Raw genomic sequence first — 19,402 nt, forward strand, 5'->3', positions numbered from 1 at the left:
TACGTCTACAGGTTTGGTTTGTATTAAAATTTATATGATTGTGTTACTCAGTTAATTATTTGTGAATTTGGGTGAATTTTAAACTATAAGTACGTGTCGAAATTTTTTGTTGCTTTTTAGGTATTTTGCTTTTGAGTAACAGGTGTTACTGCTATTAAACAAAAGGTAAAAATCATAGAAATTTAAAAGGTACATATCATTTTAGTATGTACACTGATTTTCCTTAAAAATAACAGTATTTCAATCACAATGTTTAAAGTAGGCACGGTTATTTTTAAGGAAAATCTCTTAAATAATAGGGGATTATTTATAGGCATTATTCATACTTGGTTTATACGATGCTCTTCAATCTTCGATTACACATTCCGGATGCGCGAGAATTAAATTTGTCGACACCGGAATACTGTTTACTGCATCGATAAAATGTACGTACTTACTAGATGTGTCTTCATTTATCTTTTTGTTTTTTTTCATCATTATCATCATCATCGTCATCATCATCTATCATCATCCATCATCATCACCATTTTAACGGACAACTACAGGACCAGGCCTCCCTCCTTATAAGAGAGGTACATGGAGTATATACCCGTCACGGTGCTCCAATACGGGCTGGCTGGAAAGGTCTCGGGCTCCGTGAGGTTTATAGCAAAGAAAATTTAAGAAAAATTTCAACGGGTAGGGGTAGGGTAGGATTAGGGTAGAGTAGGGGTAGGGTAGGGTTAGGGTAGGGGTAAGGTAGGGGTAGGGTAGAGGTAGTTGAAAGTTTACATTGAGTTTCACGTGGACGAAGTCGCGGGCGTCCGCTAGTATATATTATATATATATTCAGATACCCAAAATTCAAACCTCGTGTCCACTGGAAAAACAAGATGGTATTTAAGGCTTTAAGTGTCCAAACTCTAAACCGTCGAAGTAAAAGGCGAATGTTTTTACATTTTCTTTATAGCACGAGAAATAATGCTTTTCGAGGCAACCTAAGGGTCTTAAAGTTTGATCTTTAACGGCGTTTTTCGATGGAGGTATGATTTCTCATATAATGCCAGCCACTGACGATCAAGTAATCTCACATACAAACAGCGCTAACGGCTTGACAGCCGATAAAACTGATCATGTGTTGATCGCGATCGGCATGATGTCATGCATATCGCGACCAACACATGATCAGTTTTATCGGCTGACATTATGCAAATCATGAAAAAATACACCTTATACTTAAACACATAACGGTCTGGCTGTATATTTTTCGAATCACGAGCGTCTGGCCGTCATAAACTTAACAAAATATTATGTTAGAGATCTTGAATATTTTTTTTTATTCGAGTCTCATCTAGTTGTCCTATGCGGCTGGATACGAAGAATGTGTACAGAGGTTTTTAAATACAATCCGGTCTGGACAAATGTTTGTACAATCTTGCACCGGATGGAATTTTGTTGTGGTTACCAAGGATTGAATAACAATAAATAGATTGAAGGAAATGATACAAACAATACGTCGTATCAAAACTTACAAATACGAATCTGTATTTTTTTTAATAATTCTTTTTTGTTTGTTACTATACTATTTATTTAGTAGGTGGTTGTAGAAAAAGTAAACGCTTAACGCATTGGAATATTTACCTCAAGGGAATATTTTTATTATTGTTTTTTTAAGTATTTAATGGGAATGCATTTTGTTGTACCTATTTGGATGCTGTATTAACATCCGTTAAACAACTCTCGTGCGAATGAAGGCTATAGTCATTATTTAGTAGTACTGCTAAAAGTTAATAGAAGTTTGAGATTTTTAAAAGTTTATTTGTTTGTTTCAGATAATTTGGATTGCAATATGTCGAATATTTGTCAACGATATATCCGGAGACACTGCGAGGAGAAACATGGCGGTTCCTATATGAAAGTTAGTATAAAAATATTAAGATTTCTTTATCATTTTCTACGTAACAATATTTGTAACATAAAGTCAAAGCTCTGGTCATTGCAATGTATTTTGAGTATCAGAAATAATGATGTTCATTTGACATTCTTTTTTTCAAGGAATATTTGCCATATCTTTTTTTTAAATATGACCAATATTCCCATTTCCCTCCAACTAGTCGGGAAAGACTATTAGGAATGGTACGACAATAGACCAACGGGGCGGGTATCGAACCACCACCCCTCGGTGATGAGTCCGACCGCTCTTACCGTCGAGCTATTGAGGTTCAACAACATACTCGTACATATCGTTCTCGAGCACGTAAAGTTTTGACCACCATAATTTGTAACATAATATCTTACTCTCAGATTTTGTACTTAAAATATGAAGAGTGCATTTAAATAAAAGAATTTTCAAAATCGGAGCAGTAGATCCAGAGATTACCCCTACCATATCACAAAAAATGTGAAGAAACCAGCCCTTAGTAACCTATTATTGGTATCTCCTATATAGGTCGTCCTACGAGCCGAGTGGATATAACTTCTGCCTCCGATTCCGGAGGGTGTGGGTTCGAATCCGGTCCGGGGCATGCACCTCCAACTTTTCAGTTGTGTGCATTTTAAGAATTTAAATATCACGTGTCTCAAACGGTGATTGAAAACATCGTGAGGAAACCTGCATACCAGAGAATTTTCTTAATTCTATGCGTGTGTGAAGTTTACCAATCCGCATTGGGCCAGCGTGGTGGACTATTGGCCTAACCCGTCTTATTCTGAGAGCAGACTCCAGCTCAGCAGTGAGCCCAATATGGGTTGATAATGATGATGATATAGTTCTTGCAGGAAAAATAAACATACTCGCTGGAATATAAATAAAATCACTCTGCATCCGGCAAATAAATTATTTGGACGTTGCGTGACAACCGGCCATGACGTAGGCTTACGTTTGTGTCTACCTCCACTTATTCCTTTAAATGGAGCAATAATGCATGAGAAAGTACCTAAAGCTAGAAACACGTATAGTTTTTTTAATGATATCATGACCACCAGTTTGTTTTATGAATAATTTGTTATATCGTTTTTTTCAGTATTGTAATTTAACTTTCTGTTCATTATTTTTTATGTTAAAAAATGCTCTAAAATATCAAGTTAGAAATTATTAATTTAATAACACTTCGCGGAAAATGTAATAGGTAGATAGGCAGGTACATTTAGTTTTCATTTTTTCAATTTCGTTAACTTGCAAATCGATTTTCTGGTAAAGATCCTGTTTTGTATTTGTTTACCTGTTTGTAGTGTACAATGTACATACTAATGAATATAACATCCATAATAAGTAATAACCAATCAACAAATTAATAATTCAGTTACTGTTTTGGCAATAAGTTCCTTTTCCGAACGCAGTAAGTTCTGTACATGGTTGTACCTATTGTCGAACCTACAAACATACTATTTACAGACGATATTTTTAGATGTTTAAGATCAAGATCAGGGCCTTCGTAATTTCGTATCGTTTCGTCAAGTATTCGAATACTTACTTTTTTTAAAAACCAAAATATAATTTAGGGTATACGCACATATATTACCCATACGATTGTTCTCGTATAACTTTGTATAAAAAAACAATAGTTCTGCACTAAACGATCCAATGAAGGGGTTGGGCGTGGAGTATGCTTTTGACATTTTAATTTCCGCTTTGTCATCAGGTCCATCCTGTCCGTGTGGTCAGATTTAGTTTAAAACATGTTTTGTAGTGTTTCCGACGATCACTTTTGTGATAACGATTTAATGAAGATTTTTACATCTATATTAATATTATAAAGCTGAGGAGTTTGCTTGTTTGAAGGCGCTAATCTCAGGAACTACTGGTCCGATTTGAAAAAATATTTCAGTGTTAGATAGCCCATTTATCGAGGAAGGCTATATATTATCGCCATATTCCTACGGGAACGAGAACCTCGCGCGTGAAACCGCGCGGCGTCAGCTAGTTATACATATAGATGAGCGCTAGGCTACAATCATGCTTGACAGTAAGCGATGCAGTGTAGCTTATTTTGTTGGAACGCGCTTGGATAGAAGATGCCTATTCACTTTTGACTTGAAGATATCCATGAATATCCGTTTAATGTTGAGTCCGTGATGTTATACCATTGTTTTTTTTATTCTTTACAAGTTAGCAATAGACTGCAATCTCACCTGATGGTAAGTGATGATGTAATATGAGATGGAACCGGGCTGACTTGTTAGGTGTAAGATGAAATCCACACCCTTTTCGGATTTTACACATTGTACCGGAACGCTGAATCGCTTGGCGGTAAGTCTTTGCCGGTAGGGTTGTAACTAGCCATGGCCGAAGTCTTCCACCTGCCAGATCTAGACCGATTAAGAAAACCTCAATCGGTCCAGCCGGGGATCGAACCCAGGACCTCCGTCTTGTAAATCCACTGCGCATACCACTGCGCCACGGAGGCCGTCAAGTTGGTGGTGGTGACATCTGATAGCGGTCGTTAAAGAAACATTTTCACACAAAGCCCGCCAACTCGCACGGGAGAAGTGTGGTGGGTATGAGCTCCATATCCCCTCTTCTATAAAATGAGAGACTTGGCCCTGTAGCAGCTTCGGCTTCGGCCGATAAAATGGGCTGATAAAATGTGTCTGACAAAAACATTGTCCATGTTTCATCGTGTTTATCTAAACTCGTATAGTTATTTTCTGCTCGAGTAAATTTGTCTATACACGATATTAATAATTTAAGAACAAAAAATTTTAATAAAAAAAATTCAACCGACTTCCAACTCAAAAATTAACCTAAACTAAAAAGCAAAAAATAACATCTTACCTATGTGCTACCTTCTGATCAGTTTGAAGGCGGTGCCAAGCCAGTGATGTTTTAATTCAAGCCGTTTAAATTACACAATTTCTGTGGTTCTTTCAGAAATAGCTTTAATTAAAACATGACACTGGATTGGCACCGCCTTCAAACTGATCAGAAGGTAGCACATAGGTAAGATGTTATTTTTTGCTTTTTAGTTTAGGTTAATTTTTGAGTTGGAAGTCGGTTGAATTTTTTTTATTAAAATTTTTATTTTTTAATTTTTAGTGTTAGCACACCTACTGAGTGTGCACTGACTGACCTCCGTCTTCATCACCAGACCCCCTATGCAGTCACAATCCATATGGGTGGAAAGTTCTCATCAATATAAAATTTACCAAGTCCAAACACAAGGTAGCTACTGTGAACCGTCGAGGAGTTCCCTTAACTCTCCTTCATCTTCATCACCAGACCTCTAATACAGTCATAACCTATCCAGGTGGAAAGTTCTCATCAATACAATATTATCAAGTCAAAACACAAGGTAGCTACTGTGAACCGTCGAGGAGTTCCCTTAACTATCCTTCGTTTTCTTCACCAGACCCCTAATACAGTCACAACCCATCTAGGTGGAAAGTTCTCATCAATACAAATGTATCAAGTCCAAACACAAGGTAGCTACTGTGAACCGTCGAGGAGTTCTCTTCACTGTCCTTCGTCTTCATCATCAGACCCTTAATACAGTCACAACCCATCTAGGTGGAAAGTTCTCATCAATACAAATAAATTAAGCCCAAACAAAAGGTACCTGCTGTAAATCGTGGACGAGTTCCATCGTCTGTGTATCGGCTCCATCATCAGACCAACTCCAGACCTTGATAAAATTGTAGTGGTTTAAAATACCTTATGGAAACACTAACAAACGCACTAGCCGTCTCTACGATTTTCAAAAGTTCCCCTCGATTTCTCCAGGATGCCATCATCAGATCCTGACATGAAAAAAATGGGACCACCCTGGAATCAAACCGTTCACAACAAAAAAACAATTTTCAAAATCGGTCTACAAATGACGGAATTATCGCTGGACATACATAAAAAAAAAAAAAAAAAAAAACATACATACAGCCGAACGTAGAACCTCCTCCTTTTTGGAAGTCGGTTAAAAATAACATAAAATGGAAAATTTTGAAAAACCCCCGAATGTCGTGAAATTATTATAAACTCTTGATCAAGTCTCTTTCAGTGCTCTTTTACTTGAGACCCCACTCGAGTATTTTTGCAGACATTCGGTTATTCTCCCCCACTTTCATCCCCTACAACTTTTAAACGGCTCACACGATGTTCATCAAACATGCCGAAGAACAATCGCGCATAAGTCACCTTAAATACAAAAAAAAGTTAATTGAAATCGCCTCATCCGTTCAAGAGTTATGGTGCACAGACAGACGGGCAGACAGACAGACACGTCAAACTTTTAACACCCCTCTTTTTGCTTCCGGGTCAATAAAAAAAGACATTAAGAAAATGGGAGTTCAACCTAGGATTTTCTGATCATAATTAATGTATATCACAAAATATGTCGTCAAAATCCTACATGGAATTTTGAGCGCCTGATATTTTATTGTTAGCATATACTCTGAATGGTAATTGCGTATTTTTATAAACCTACACAAAATCGGTTATAATATTGTGCTTCAAGTCAACAGTAAAGGCATTAAGAATTCCGCTTATTTTTACACTAATACATTCTCGGGTCAGTACGACACGAAGAGTCGCATCAGTAATTTTCAATATTATTAAAAAAAATGGCGTCTTATGTTTTTAAATATTTTGAAATCTCTTTACAAATATTAAGGAAATAAGATGGAGTATTTTTTATTGGTTATAAGATGGAGTATTTTTTATTGATTATTATATTAATTTACGTAATTATTCTTAGTGTTAAATTTTGAAATACAAATTATGAAAAAAGTTTGTATATGCGGATGTCAAGAAGGCGTTACATTTGTTTTTTTATGGGTTTCACCGGCTTCACCACTCTGCTTTTAATACTCATTCTGGATTTATTCTTTAATCTGTGATTGGTAATAAACTTGGTTCATTTTTAAATTACACAAATATGACTCTTTTGAGCAAGGAAATCAATAATATCACTAAAAACTCCGATTATTTTTATGTTGGCTATAAAAACTTAACATATTTTTTGCATGTTCGTCTTTGAATACAAAAATATGACGCTTTTGAGCAAAGTTTATAAGGGACGTTTAAAGATACTCATAAATCCAATCACATCAAACTTTAAAAGCGTTTCGACGAACTTCAGAAAGGATCATTAAAACTTTGACTTCACAATCACGAAAATTGTCCATTACTGACGGGCCCAATTTTCTGTGTAAACAGACCAAGGGGCAAGATTTTAATTAGTGGGTATATTAAGGACCTTTTAGGAAATTGTTAGGTTGGATACACGAGTAATTTGTAGATAAAGGATCCGCAAATATCAGCACCAGTAAACGAAAGTATAAGGTAACCTAAATAAGTATTTAGATTAACTAATACTATACGAGTACCTATAATAATTATAAAGCTTTTAAACAATTTATTTGATAGTCTTTAATAATAATATTTTGTAAATAACAATTTTAGATGTGAATATTTTATTGTTTAATAAATCTTGTGAGTATAATTAATATGTTTGTTATGAATTTAATGAATATGGTTGTAGTTAAGAAGAAGTTAAAAGTGGCTCTTAATGGTTTTTTTACTCTTTACAAGTTAGCTCTTGACTAAAATCTCACCTGATGGTAAGTGATGATGCAATCTATGATGGAAGCGGGCTAACTTGTTAGGAGGAGGATGAAAATCCACACCCCTTTCGGTTTCTACACGACATCCTACCGGAACGCTAAAACACTTGGCTGTTCGTCATTGTTGGTAGGGTGGTAACTAGCTACGGCGTAAATCTCCCACCAGCTGAATGATATCTACGTGTTAATATACTGCCTGGCTTCCGCTCGAGTTGGCTGATACGCTGCTGCGTATCTCGATTGGTATGTTTAACTAGTAGATTTTTTCGTATTTTGTTTGTTTATTGATGTAGAGTTTTGTTATATACTTTTGGTTGACGCAACGTTGCACTAGGCTTATGATCAAAAACTCCGAATGGGTACAAACTAAACAGGCATTTTTCGTTTAAAAAAGCAATGTATTTTATGACATATATTCTCGTTAAACTAAGCTTATGCTAGAAGTGGGTACGTTAATATTAATAATTAGTGGGAATCGAACTCAAGGCCATTTAGAACTATTCAGTCGTCAAATATTCCGACAAGTATATGTGCTTTGAACCGTTTATTTCAGTGTAAAGTTAAAGTTTCATTCATTTAACGTCAGACAAGTCTGAACACATTTCGAACTGATAAGGGAAAGTCCATGTGTTGGGTAGAAACAAAGGCTTCAGAAGGGAAAAGCGCATAGTTTGCGGTACAGTTCAATTTCCGCAATCAACAGAGCGGCGTCAGACGTCCCGGCAAACTGTAGCTATACATGTTAGTGTGTGGCACGGCCTATGTGTGGAGCGAATAGACGGAAATAAAGCCTTTTTCTAAGAACTAAACTAATTGACAATTTTGTTGAAAGGAATCGGGGTTACAATAGATGAAAGTATTTGTTTTGTTACAGGTTGAAGAGCTTTAGCGTTTTCTATGTTCTGTGGGTTGGAACTTTAGTTTTAGCGTTTTCTATGTTCTGTGGGTTAGAATTTTAGTTTTAGCGTTTTCTATGTTCTGTGGGTTGGCACTTTAATTTTAGCGTTTTCTATGTTCTCTGGGTTGGAACTTTAGCTTTAGCGTTTTCTATGTTCTGTGGGTTAGAACTTTAGTTAGCGTTTTCTATGTTCTGTGGGTTGGAACATTAGTTTTAGCGTTTTCTATGTTCTGTGGGTTGGAACATTAGTTTTAGCGTTTTCTATGCTCTGTGGGTTGGAATTTTAGTTAGCGTTTTCTATGTTCTGTGGGTTGGAACTTTAGTTAGCGTTCTTTATGTTCTGTGGTTTGTAACATTAGTTTTAGCGTTTTCTATGTTCTGTGGGTTGGAATTTTGGCTTTAGCGTTTTCTATGTTCTGTGGGTTGGAATTTTGGCTTTAGCGTTTTCTATGTTCTGTGGGTTGGAACTTTAGTTCTAACGTTTTTCTATGTTCTGTGGGTTGGAACTTTAGCTTTAGCGTTTTCTATTTTCTGTGGGTTAGAACTTCAAAACGGGAATCTGTATCAATAAATCATGACTTACCTATTACTAAATCCAAACTGACTGTGCAATGTTTATCAACAAATAAACTAAAAATTAGGGTGTAAATTACTTAGTAATTTTAGTTATTTACCTTACCTTACCTTATCAAACGATAGACGTCCACTGCTGGACATAGGCCTCTTGCATATACCTTCAAGCACAACGTTCACGAGCCGCCAGCATCCAGCCTCTGGTTTCTAAATTAATGACAATAAATTTCATTAATTAGCTTATAACAATTAGATAGGTATAGATATTATCTTTTGAATAACATTTTTTAATAAAAAACAATACATAATTTTAAATAAGTTCGGTATGAAATGACACGCGCTTTCCATCTTCATTTTTAGTTTGTTTGTTGATAAACATTGAACATCGAGTATGGCTTCAGTATACTTGTTTATTTTTAACCTATGTAAAACACCTTTATAAAATAAGATTAGTCGATATGAAAATATAATAGTTTTCAAGACGATTTAGAAACGATTTTGTGTGTTTTTACCTACTGCACAAGACGTGTCAACGGAAAATACACTTTCAAAGTCAGTTTATGCTAACTTCCGCGCGACATTGTTACTTACTTTATTATTACAGTAACTTGGATCAAAATCGAGCTTCGACAGAATATAATTACAACTGCCTTCCCCATCTGTAAGCCTGTCTGGAGTTGTAATTCATTTTCTTGAGCAAAGCGACGGCGGAATAATTAAGTTAAAGAATAACTTATAAAGCTTCTTTTAAAAATTTTGTTGAATTTGTTTGTTGTGATCCCACATGAACTAATTTATACTTATAACTTTTTTTACTTTATGACAAACAGATGTTTTTTCAGATAAATAATTTAGAAACAATGTTGACAATTAGTAGGTGCATGGAGAACTCTATACTTCTTTGAATAATATATGTACTTAAGCCATTGTGAAAATAATGTGTTATTTCAGGAATTGGTCTACTTTGGCCCTAAATGTATAATGGTCATTATAAAACTAAAAGGAAGAAATCAAAATACATCTAGGTACGAAAAAACAAATCAAACATTTTAATGTTAGATAGCCACTTTTATCGAGGAAAGCTATAGGGTAAATATTATCCCTGTATTTCTACGGGAACGGGAACCACGCGGCGTCAGCTAGTTAGGTAATATAGGCCATAGGTAAGCTAGGCCGTCAAACATATTATACTAAATCTCAAAATAAGATGTATTATTACCCGTATTTATTGAACCTTACTTACTATACCTTTATTTTGTCAAAGCATAGTTATTAATAGCGCTAATAAAAGTCAATAGCAATTTCGCGCAGTTACCTACTACCTACCATGACGGGTTCCGACAAACGGCAGTAATAACTTTGGTGTTCCAATAACATTAAGTAAAGGGTATCATTTGTAACTTCCCTGTGACACCGTCCGATAATACGACATTTATTAATTTTTCCTCTATAAGGAAAACGGTCTGTTTTCTCTTTATATTCTAAGGAGTACATACTTGTTACATTTACAGATATTTATAGAGTTGGTTCGAGTAGGTTTTATAACGTAAAGGGTAGCAGCGACATTGATTGTACCATCATTTTCACGGTAGAGGAAACATCTCGAGTAGGTCCCAGGACTTGTGACCGGGTTTAGGTTTAAAGGATCATTTGAGAATGCTGCTAAAAATATTTTCCATGCCCACACTAAACAACTTCAACAACAACCAAAAGGGGTGTGGATATAAATTCTCCTCCTAACAAGTTATCACTTACCATCAGGTTAGTAGTCAAGGGTTTACTTGTAGAGAATAAAAAAAAACACAAAACATTATTGCACAAAATCATTAACAATCGCCTACTTAAGATTTTTGTAGTAAGAAAAATCCTAGTAACGTATTTTTTTTTGTTGGCTTCACCCGGGATCCGAACCCTGCCTCCTCCCCTGGAACCTCATTGTCCATAGCTGAACCAGCTAACCACAGGACCATGATGAGGCAGTTCGTCTATAACAAAGTAATAGCATGACAATGTAGGGATATGTCATACAATCCTCTACCCTACCTTTGCCAAACCTTTGACATTCGAGTACGAAATTCGGCTATGCAGGTTGCTCTAACTGATTACTCCTATAATGACTTGGCCCATCGAGCTCAGCCCTAAACCAGTCGATCAGTTGATCGACCGATTGAAGAGAAGAAAACGATCGATCTAAAATATATTGCTTAACAATGTTTTATGTAATGGTTGTTATGGGCAGATCACTTTACAAGATTAGTTGGTTCTATATTTATAGCGCCGAGTTATGGGTTGGTATAGAAAAGTGACACTCTGTAGGAGCTGTAACGAAACGCATTATTCATAAACGCGCGCTCAACCGGTCTCGGGGGACGCGCAGTTTAATGTCGACATTTGCATATAGCAGGCTATGCATGATTTACAGAAGTTGATATTTAGAATTTTTGATTGTTGCTCAGTAGTAAAAAGCCTATATCTTTCGCCAGTGTACTCTTCAGACCTGATTTAATTATCATAATCAGGTCTGAAGAGTATGTTTCGGTGAAAGTTCGTCATTTCGTAACAAATGTGCTTTAGGCTGACGGGTGCAATCTTGTGTGTGTACGGACTTGGTTCTGTTATGTCCTGCTTGATGTTGCTGTTATATGTGATTGTTTCATCAGTATTTTAAGCTTTCACTTAGTAAACAAACTTAATAAGGCTTTGACGGTTTTACGTTGCTAGCTGTTCTCGCAGTTTCACACGCGTTAATTCCATTCCCGTGGATCAAAGTTTGCAATACTACATAGGCTTGTGGTATTCCAGACTATAATAATCTATCTGTGCTAAATTTTACCCAAATCAATCAGACATTGCTTTGTTACAAATATTCATATACCTACCTAGGTATCCAAACAATTATATTTATAATAACATAAGTAACGGTGGATTTATGGACGGATGAATTCAACCGGTGGTAAAAACTACGAAAATAGTCAAATTGAACAGAACAACAACAACTAAGCCTACTTTGAAATAAAAAAAAAATAGTGTGTCAACACCGACGCACGAATGGAGTTTACACTTTCAGATCGACTGTCTAAATAAGTGTCCCCTAACGTAACGTACGTAAAAACTTAACGCTGTCATTCGTTCATCGAATTTTACTGCCCATTCATATGGAGTAAACTCCAAAAAGTGTTTGTTAAATTTTAGATGATGTAAATACTCGTATTTGTATTTTATCTCACAATCCTCCGCATACTGCAGCCAGATAAAATATCGTCTCATAACATTAAACGCTGAAAAGAAATATAATAAGTAGAGCGACAACAGCCCCGGCAGACATTACGGGACACTTCCAAACAATTAGACGAGCCTCGTTAGCTTTATGCTGAAATTCTGAAGCACTCTTTCAACTTCTATGCACTTTATGAGTTCTTAAAGAGTGGATAATTATTTGCAGAGTGAACAGAGTTTGGCAGGAACTGGGGGGAACACGGTTATTTGTGAAAAAAAGGTAAAGTTGGATAACAATGACATATTTTTACTTGAAGGTTAGGTTATGTATGTATTCTATACTAGCCGACGCCCCGCAGTTTTGCCCGCGTAATATCAGTTCCCGTGGGAATACGAGGATAAAATATAGCCTATATTTCTTACAGATAACGTGGCTTCATAGTGGTAAAAGAATTTTCAAAATCGGTTCAGTAGATCCAGAGATTACCCCTACAATACTACAAACTCTAGTTAAAATATTACTATAGATTATATTTATGTAGGTACGCATTATCCTTCACGACAATATATTTCAGATTTACTTAGAATTTTAGTCAGATGGGTCGAGGCGCAGTGGTAGGTGCGGTAGATTTAAAAGACGGAGGTCCTGGGTTCGGTTCCCGGCTGGGCCGATTGAGGTTTTCTTAAATGGTCCAGGTTTGGTGGGAGGTTTCGGCCGTGGTTAGTTACCGGCATATCGGCAAAGACGTACCGCCAAGCGATTTAACTTTCCGGTACGTATAGTTATTCTTTCTTTTTTTATTCTTATAGTCCCTATAGTTATTTTACCTGATAATATAATAAGTAGCTTCTCAGCTTAATACCAAAATATGTATGTTATTTAAATATAATTTGGGTAAATTCTTATATTATAACAGTTAAAGAACACAAAAATAATTTAAGCGTTCAGAACAGCCATAGAAAATAAAATATCATTCATTTCAATAAATCAAATAAAAACCATAAGAAGTTAATGTGCTCTTCCAGATAAACTTTCCCGAACCAACCAAAACTATTTAAGGATTAATATATAAGTACAAACTTTATCCTTTAATAGCTATTTCCTGATAAGTATAATTTAGGCTCAATTTCGAGTGCATTAACGTCCTTCCTGTGTTATTGTTTCGGTTTCTTAGCAACGGAGTGTAAACAGCCAGGTCGATGACCTACATACATACGAGTACAAAATGATAGAATATTAAATGTGGTTCCTCCGTACTCGCTACGAATAGTCCATTAGTCTGCGAAGTTGCACTTGCTTTTAGCTGCGGTTTTAACCCGGCATGAATGAGTTGAAAAATTGTTACACTAGCTATGGTGGGTATGACATACCCAAATATAGAATTGACGAATAAAATAATACTCATTACTCCATATGTATTAATTAACACTAGGAAATAAGGTAATATGGTAAAATAAGCCACTACTAGTTATAATAGTACTTATTTATATTTCTACTAGCAGACGCCCGCGACTTCGTCCGCGTGGAATTCTGTTTTTCACAAATTCCGCGGGAACCGTGGATTTTTCCGAGATGAAAAGTAGCCTATGTGTTAATACAGACTAAAATCTATCTCCATTCCGAATTTCAGCCAAATCGCTTCAGTAGCCGCAGCGTAAAAGAGAAACAAACATACTTACACACTTACACACAAACTTTCGCCTTTATAATATCAGTGTGATAAAAATAAAGTACATAGTATTTTTACGCATAAATCAAACAAACATTTAGAAATTGTGATTTGATATACAAATATTTGGGATAACTAAATCAACTATGCACAAAGAGTTAAAGAATAAATTTGTCTTATATAAATTGAGCTTCGACATAACATTCTAATTCTTTTTTACAAAACTAGCTTTTTCGAAGTAGTTTTTCTTCGAAAAAACTTGAGATAATTTGTAAAAACGAATTAGAATGTTTTATGTTATGTCGAAGCTTAATTATATAAGACAAATTTATTATTTATCTCTTTATACATAGTCGATTTAAGTATCCCAAGTTTCATATTTTCATATATATATGTAAAGTTTTTACGTCTAGTTTACTCCTCTGACTCCTGCCGAAATTTGAAGTATTAAGTGTTTTAAAAATCGCTGGGTATGAGATACCCGTCCTCTCTCTCGTAGGGTTAATACGACCATGGGATGAAATAGTGCTTACGTACTAACTTATAATGCTAGCTTTAATAATACCTAGGACATGGGGGATTATCTACTTTAATTAAGCTTAATAGCTCCATGTTTAAGGGGCCGGACTGAACAACGAAAGGTCAGGGGTTCGAACCCCGCAGGTTTATTGTACCTAATCCTAAGCCTTTATGACTAGTTGGGGGAAAATAGTTATTTATATTTGTACTATGCTAATATTATAAAGAGGTAAAGTTTGTGGTGTTGTAGGAGGTAATCTCTAGAACTACTAAACATATTGTGAAATAAATCCTATATAAAGATACTGGGGCAAATGCCTACTACAAACTCAATATTATTCACAACCACAGCTTGCCAAGACAAAAAATAATCTATTACTTTAGGGCTTAGACTAATAATCTATAGACCCGCAATACCTAACAGTCTTTCACTTCAAACGTAAGCCACTTCTGTGACTATGTCAGCGTAAGAGCTAAGTTAATTTCACTCGACACAACATACATTACATATCGTAGCGTAGCGATGCGTCAAGGGCTCCCATTTCGGGGCACATAAAAGCTTACGAATGCTGCGACTACAACTACACATGTCTAATACCTTAAATTTTAAAAATATATTGAATTGTAGAGGCTTAAACTCATTGTAAAGATACAAATGCCTTCAAACTCGTCGTCATTAGTCACTGTCGTAACAGGAAGTGTAAAATGTATTACAGCGAAATATCTCGGCAGATTCATTTGGCACGTATCAACATACACAGAAATTATGGTAATTTGTCCTACAAGTGTAGGGGCGTGCTAATAAAGGGAAACACGTGGGGCGTTGATGGCTGCTTGGGTTTTTTATTTGAGAAACTTTTTATTCCTGCGGCAGCCTCGTCTGCGAACTAAGCAAATAACTAACTTCGTTACTCACGGTTCTGGACAATGATGATTTTTTGTGTTGGTCGTTTTTAGTGTGTAACAATTTTGACTTTATCAGTGTGCCTAGAGGGAGTTTTCAATATTTTCATACTGTTACTTCACGTTGACGTAAACGCAAATTTATATGGAATTGAAACAGTTGTGCAGTAGTGCCACTAGATGGCGCTGTTTCAATTCCTTATAAATTCGCGTTTACGTTACGCGACAGTAACAGTATCAAACTGCCACTAGGCCCTCAGAACGTAGTGACCATATCACTAAAAATCCAAATTAAAGGAATGAATATGAATGATCATTTGAAAGCAATTCACTAGACAGCTCTAAAAATATTTTAAAATGACAATTTTTTTTTTTTTTAAATTATTTAATTCATTACTATTGTGCAATCAGCTGTAACAGCTTTAAGCAAATTGCTTGTGGGTACTACATGGTAAAATGACAAATGAAATTTTTTATGTCTTCATTTACCTAATAGAAAACTCGTAATTTATTATAATGTATTTAGTATTTTGTTTATTGAGAAAGAATATACAACCTAATATATCCTAATAAATATGCAAATCATGTCCACGTGGAATGGTGGCAAGAATACTGGCTGCATTTCCGCTGGACAGCCAGGCTGATTTTTAGCGTAGAAAATAAGTCGTCAGTTTTCTTCTGTCACCAGTTAAGGCAAGTAGCCGGGTTGAATTAGTTCGGAGATTTGTTTTTGTGCTGCGACTCCATGGCCCATGTATTATTTCATATTATTCGTAGTCATATTTAGATGATCTATCTTTCTCTTTTTTTTGTCCTATAATATAGAACTACGTTCATATATCGTGTTGGAGTTGGGTTTACGTGATGGCTGTGGTCTTTATGCAACTTTGCTTTAAACGTTAGAACATTGCCTAAATAAAATTAATTGTGGAGCAAATTGGTTTTCGGATCTTAGAAAAAATAAAAAAATAAATATTAATTTTTTTATAAAATCTGTTCAACCTGAGTTGAGTGAGTTTTTTTTTTATTGGAATTTTGAATATTTCATAGATATAGGTAATTTGTTGGTAATTCGTGTGGACCGTATACCGCAACGTTCGGTGAGTGTAAACACTGGATCTGCGACTCCGGTGCGCAAGGTTTAACTCATTTCCCGTACGATTCCAATATGTGCTCGGGGGTGAATAGAAAATCGAAAATGCCCGCAACCACGGGGATTATCCGCAATTAACTAGGAAATATTCAATTTGCATTTGCGTTTCAAAGTACTATTTTCTATAGTTTCACTTTGTAACAAATTAATATTGCTATCAAATCAATTTTGATTAAGGATCAATTAATCACACTAATATCATAAAGGCAAAAGTGTGTGAGCTAGTGTATAATGTGTTTGTTACTCCTTCTGGTCGCAAAAACTGAACCGATTTGAAATTAGGATTGTTGATAGATTGATCAGATAGATTGTCCATTGTTCCAGTGGGATTAGTGGCATCAGCTAGTTTATTATAAGAACATAAAGTCGAGTTTATCAATAAGTGAATTACTCTAGTCTTGAAAATAAGTGGTACCATACATGCACGCAAAAATGATTTCTATGAAATATAAAAAATAGTATCTTTAGTGAATCATCATCATTAACAGCAGATGGACGTCCACTGCTGGACATAGGCCTCTTGCATGGACCGCGAGCATCCAGCGGCTGCCTGCAACCCGCTTGATGTCCTTGGTCCACCTAGTGGGGGATTAACTTACTATTAATATCAATAAAAATTTATCAATTATTTATTAAAAATTAATATTGAATAATAATTCGGTACTAGTTATATTTTTCATGTAAATCTATACTAATATTATAAAGCTGAAGATTTTGTTTGTTTGTTTGATTGAACGCGCTAATCTCAGGAACTACTGGTCCGATTTGAAAAATTCTTTCAGTGTTAGATAGCCCATTTATCGAGGAAGGCTATAGGCTATATGTTATCCCGGTATTCCTACGGGAACGGTAATCACGCGCGTGAAACCGCGCGGCGTCAGCTAGTTTATTCATAATTCTCAATACTTGGTTTCAGTTGCTGAATTCGCTGTCAACGGATCTGGAAGAGATGCTCAGCGAAATATACGACGATGAGAACATTGCCAGGTATGTAAAGCACGACAACTTAGGGTTCATATTATATTCAGTACTTGGCCATTTGATTGGCCGTTGTAGGTACGTGAAAAAGTTTACTTACGAGTACTTTAAGTTTGATTTATTAAATTTTTTTATTGCTTTCCACCGCGCGCGCACAGCTCACGCGATGTAATACATTCTTTAATTATTTATATTCTTTTTTTTTTAAGTTATTATTTAGTTCTTTAGTTATTGAGTGGTTATAAAATAATAGATTACGAAGTGAATTGTATAAAACGGACGAACTGAGTTTTTTATTAGAGAAACGAGTGCTTTAACAAGTTATGCACGTTTAATACTCTACTTTATCTCAATTATTTTTTTACTATACTTGAAGTAGGTACCTATTAGTTCCGCCAAAATTCAGTAATGTATTGCGCATCACAATATTTTCTTTTTATTTTTCAACTGTATTCTATCTGTCAACTGCTTTGACTATTTAGACTATGGACTTGTTGCGCACCCAAATTCACCAACAAAAAGTCTGTCGTTTTATGAGAGGGACGAGGTACTCGCACACCAAAAATATTCAACACCATTAAATATATTGTGTCCATACACTACATCCGACTATAAATTTAACTCGCAATACACACACGCGTAATTTTTACACAGTCTAATAAACACATCGCTTAGACTATTCACAGAGTAAATACACAGAATATTCGATTACTTGATCGATTTTTTGCTGTTCCTTCAAAAGAATCGATTCTTTTTAAAATTGTTTTTATTACAAATCTAATAAAATGAAGGCAGAAATCTGCACTTACAAATGAAAATTTACTCCATCTTTTTACCATACTACAAGTTTTTGGGCTTTTTTTGCCATTCAACTACATAAACCGGCATTTTTAGGGAACTCCTGTTATTAATAGTCGAAGGTCTTAAAAACCTTGTGCAAACCACTGCAAAAAAAAGTGTTTGTATTAAACATAATAAAATAGAAACCACTTAATTCTGAATAATCTCTTAATTCTGAATAATCGTATACTCTAGGTTAAACATTATAATACGAGTAAATCGCATTACTGACAGAAGCGATGCGCATCGTCGACTTACAAATTGAATTATAGACGATCTTGAACGTCTGCCATTGAATGGCATCCAAAAGCCTTTGATACGTCTACCCTTTGAATAATAATTTGAGTTATCAAGTATTAATATAGATGGGACCTAATAGGCACAGGTGTAGGTATGGTGAAGTTTTGTCTTGCAGTCTGTTCATGTTTTGTAATAATGCTAGTCATTGACGATCAAGTAGACAAGACATGTTTCTAGAGCACTCACGGCTATAACTGATCGAGTTGGACGCTGCGCGCATGATGGCTCGACTTGACGCATACATGAAACGTCTTCGTTGCTGGCAGCGCTGCAGAAACGTGGGTATACTTGATCGTCAATAGTTAGTAGCGGACGGCAGAGTGGGCTTGACTCATGCCAATTCTATGCGTCTGTTAATAAGAGCATTATTCTTCGACGCAGGCTGCGCTGCAGAAACGTGGGTATACTTGATTGTCAATGGTTAGTATGAAACGACTTCGCTGCGGGCAGCGCTGCGGAAACGTGGGTATACATGATCGTCAATGTCTAGCATAATAGTGTAAATTTGTTTTTTTTGTTACGCTTTTGTTTCACAAATGGAAAGCTGCATTACCAGCGAGTTACTAATTATTATGTTGTACCTAATTAGTTCCCGTATTCCTACTATTACCCGTATTCCTCTTCCAATTGTATCTATAGCTAGTAAACTCGTTATTGAGGTGAGGATAAACCTCATCGTCACTGAGGTGATAAAATCACTAACTTTACCCCCATTCGCACGAGAGATTTTGTAACGGACGTTAAAAAAACGTTCAAATACAACAAATGCATTCCCAAGTATATTTTCACACGACGGCGTTTCATTTTCAATTTTGGGCG

The 19,402-nt window shown here is 35.7% G+C and overlaps 1 long non-coding RNA gene across 1 annotated transcript in view; it reads left to right on the top strand.

Annotated features, from left to right (window-relative positions):
* The window catches only part of LOC128198884 (uncharacterized), a 42,943-nt gene extending 25,479 nt beyond the window's left edge, over positions 1 to 17,464 (top strand). Inside the window, exons 2-3 of the long non-coding RNA XR_008251582.1 lie at positions 1,812 to 1,897; positions 17,382 to 17,464. This is a non-coding gene — a long non-coding RNA (uncharacterized LOC128198884). The remainder of the gene's footprint in view (positions 1 to 1,811; positions 1,898 to 17,381) is intronic.
* The last annotated feature ends 1,938 nt before the right edge of the window (positions 17,465 to 19,402 follow it).

This window comes from Bicyclus anynana, chromosome 16, assembly GCF_947172395.1.
Source record: "Bicyclus anynana chromosome 16, ilBicAnyn1.1, whole genome shotgun sequence".
Lineage (NCBI taxonomy): Eukaryota > Metazoa > Arthropoda > Insecta > Lepidoptera > Nymphalidae > Bicyclus > Bicyclus anynana.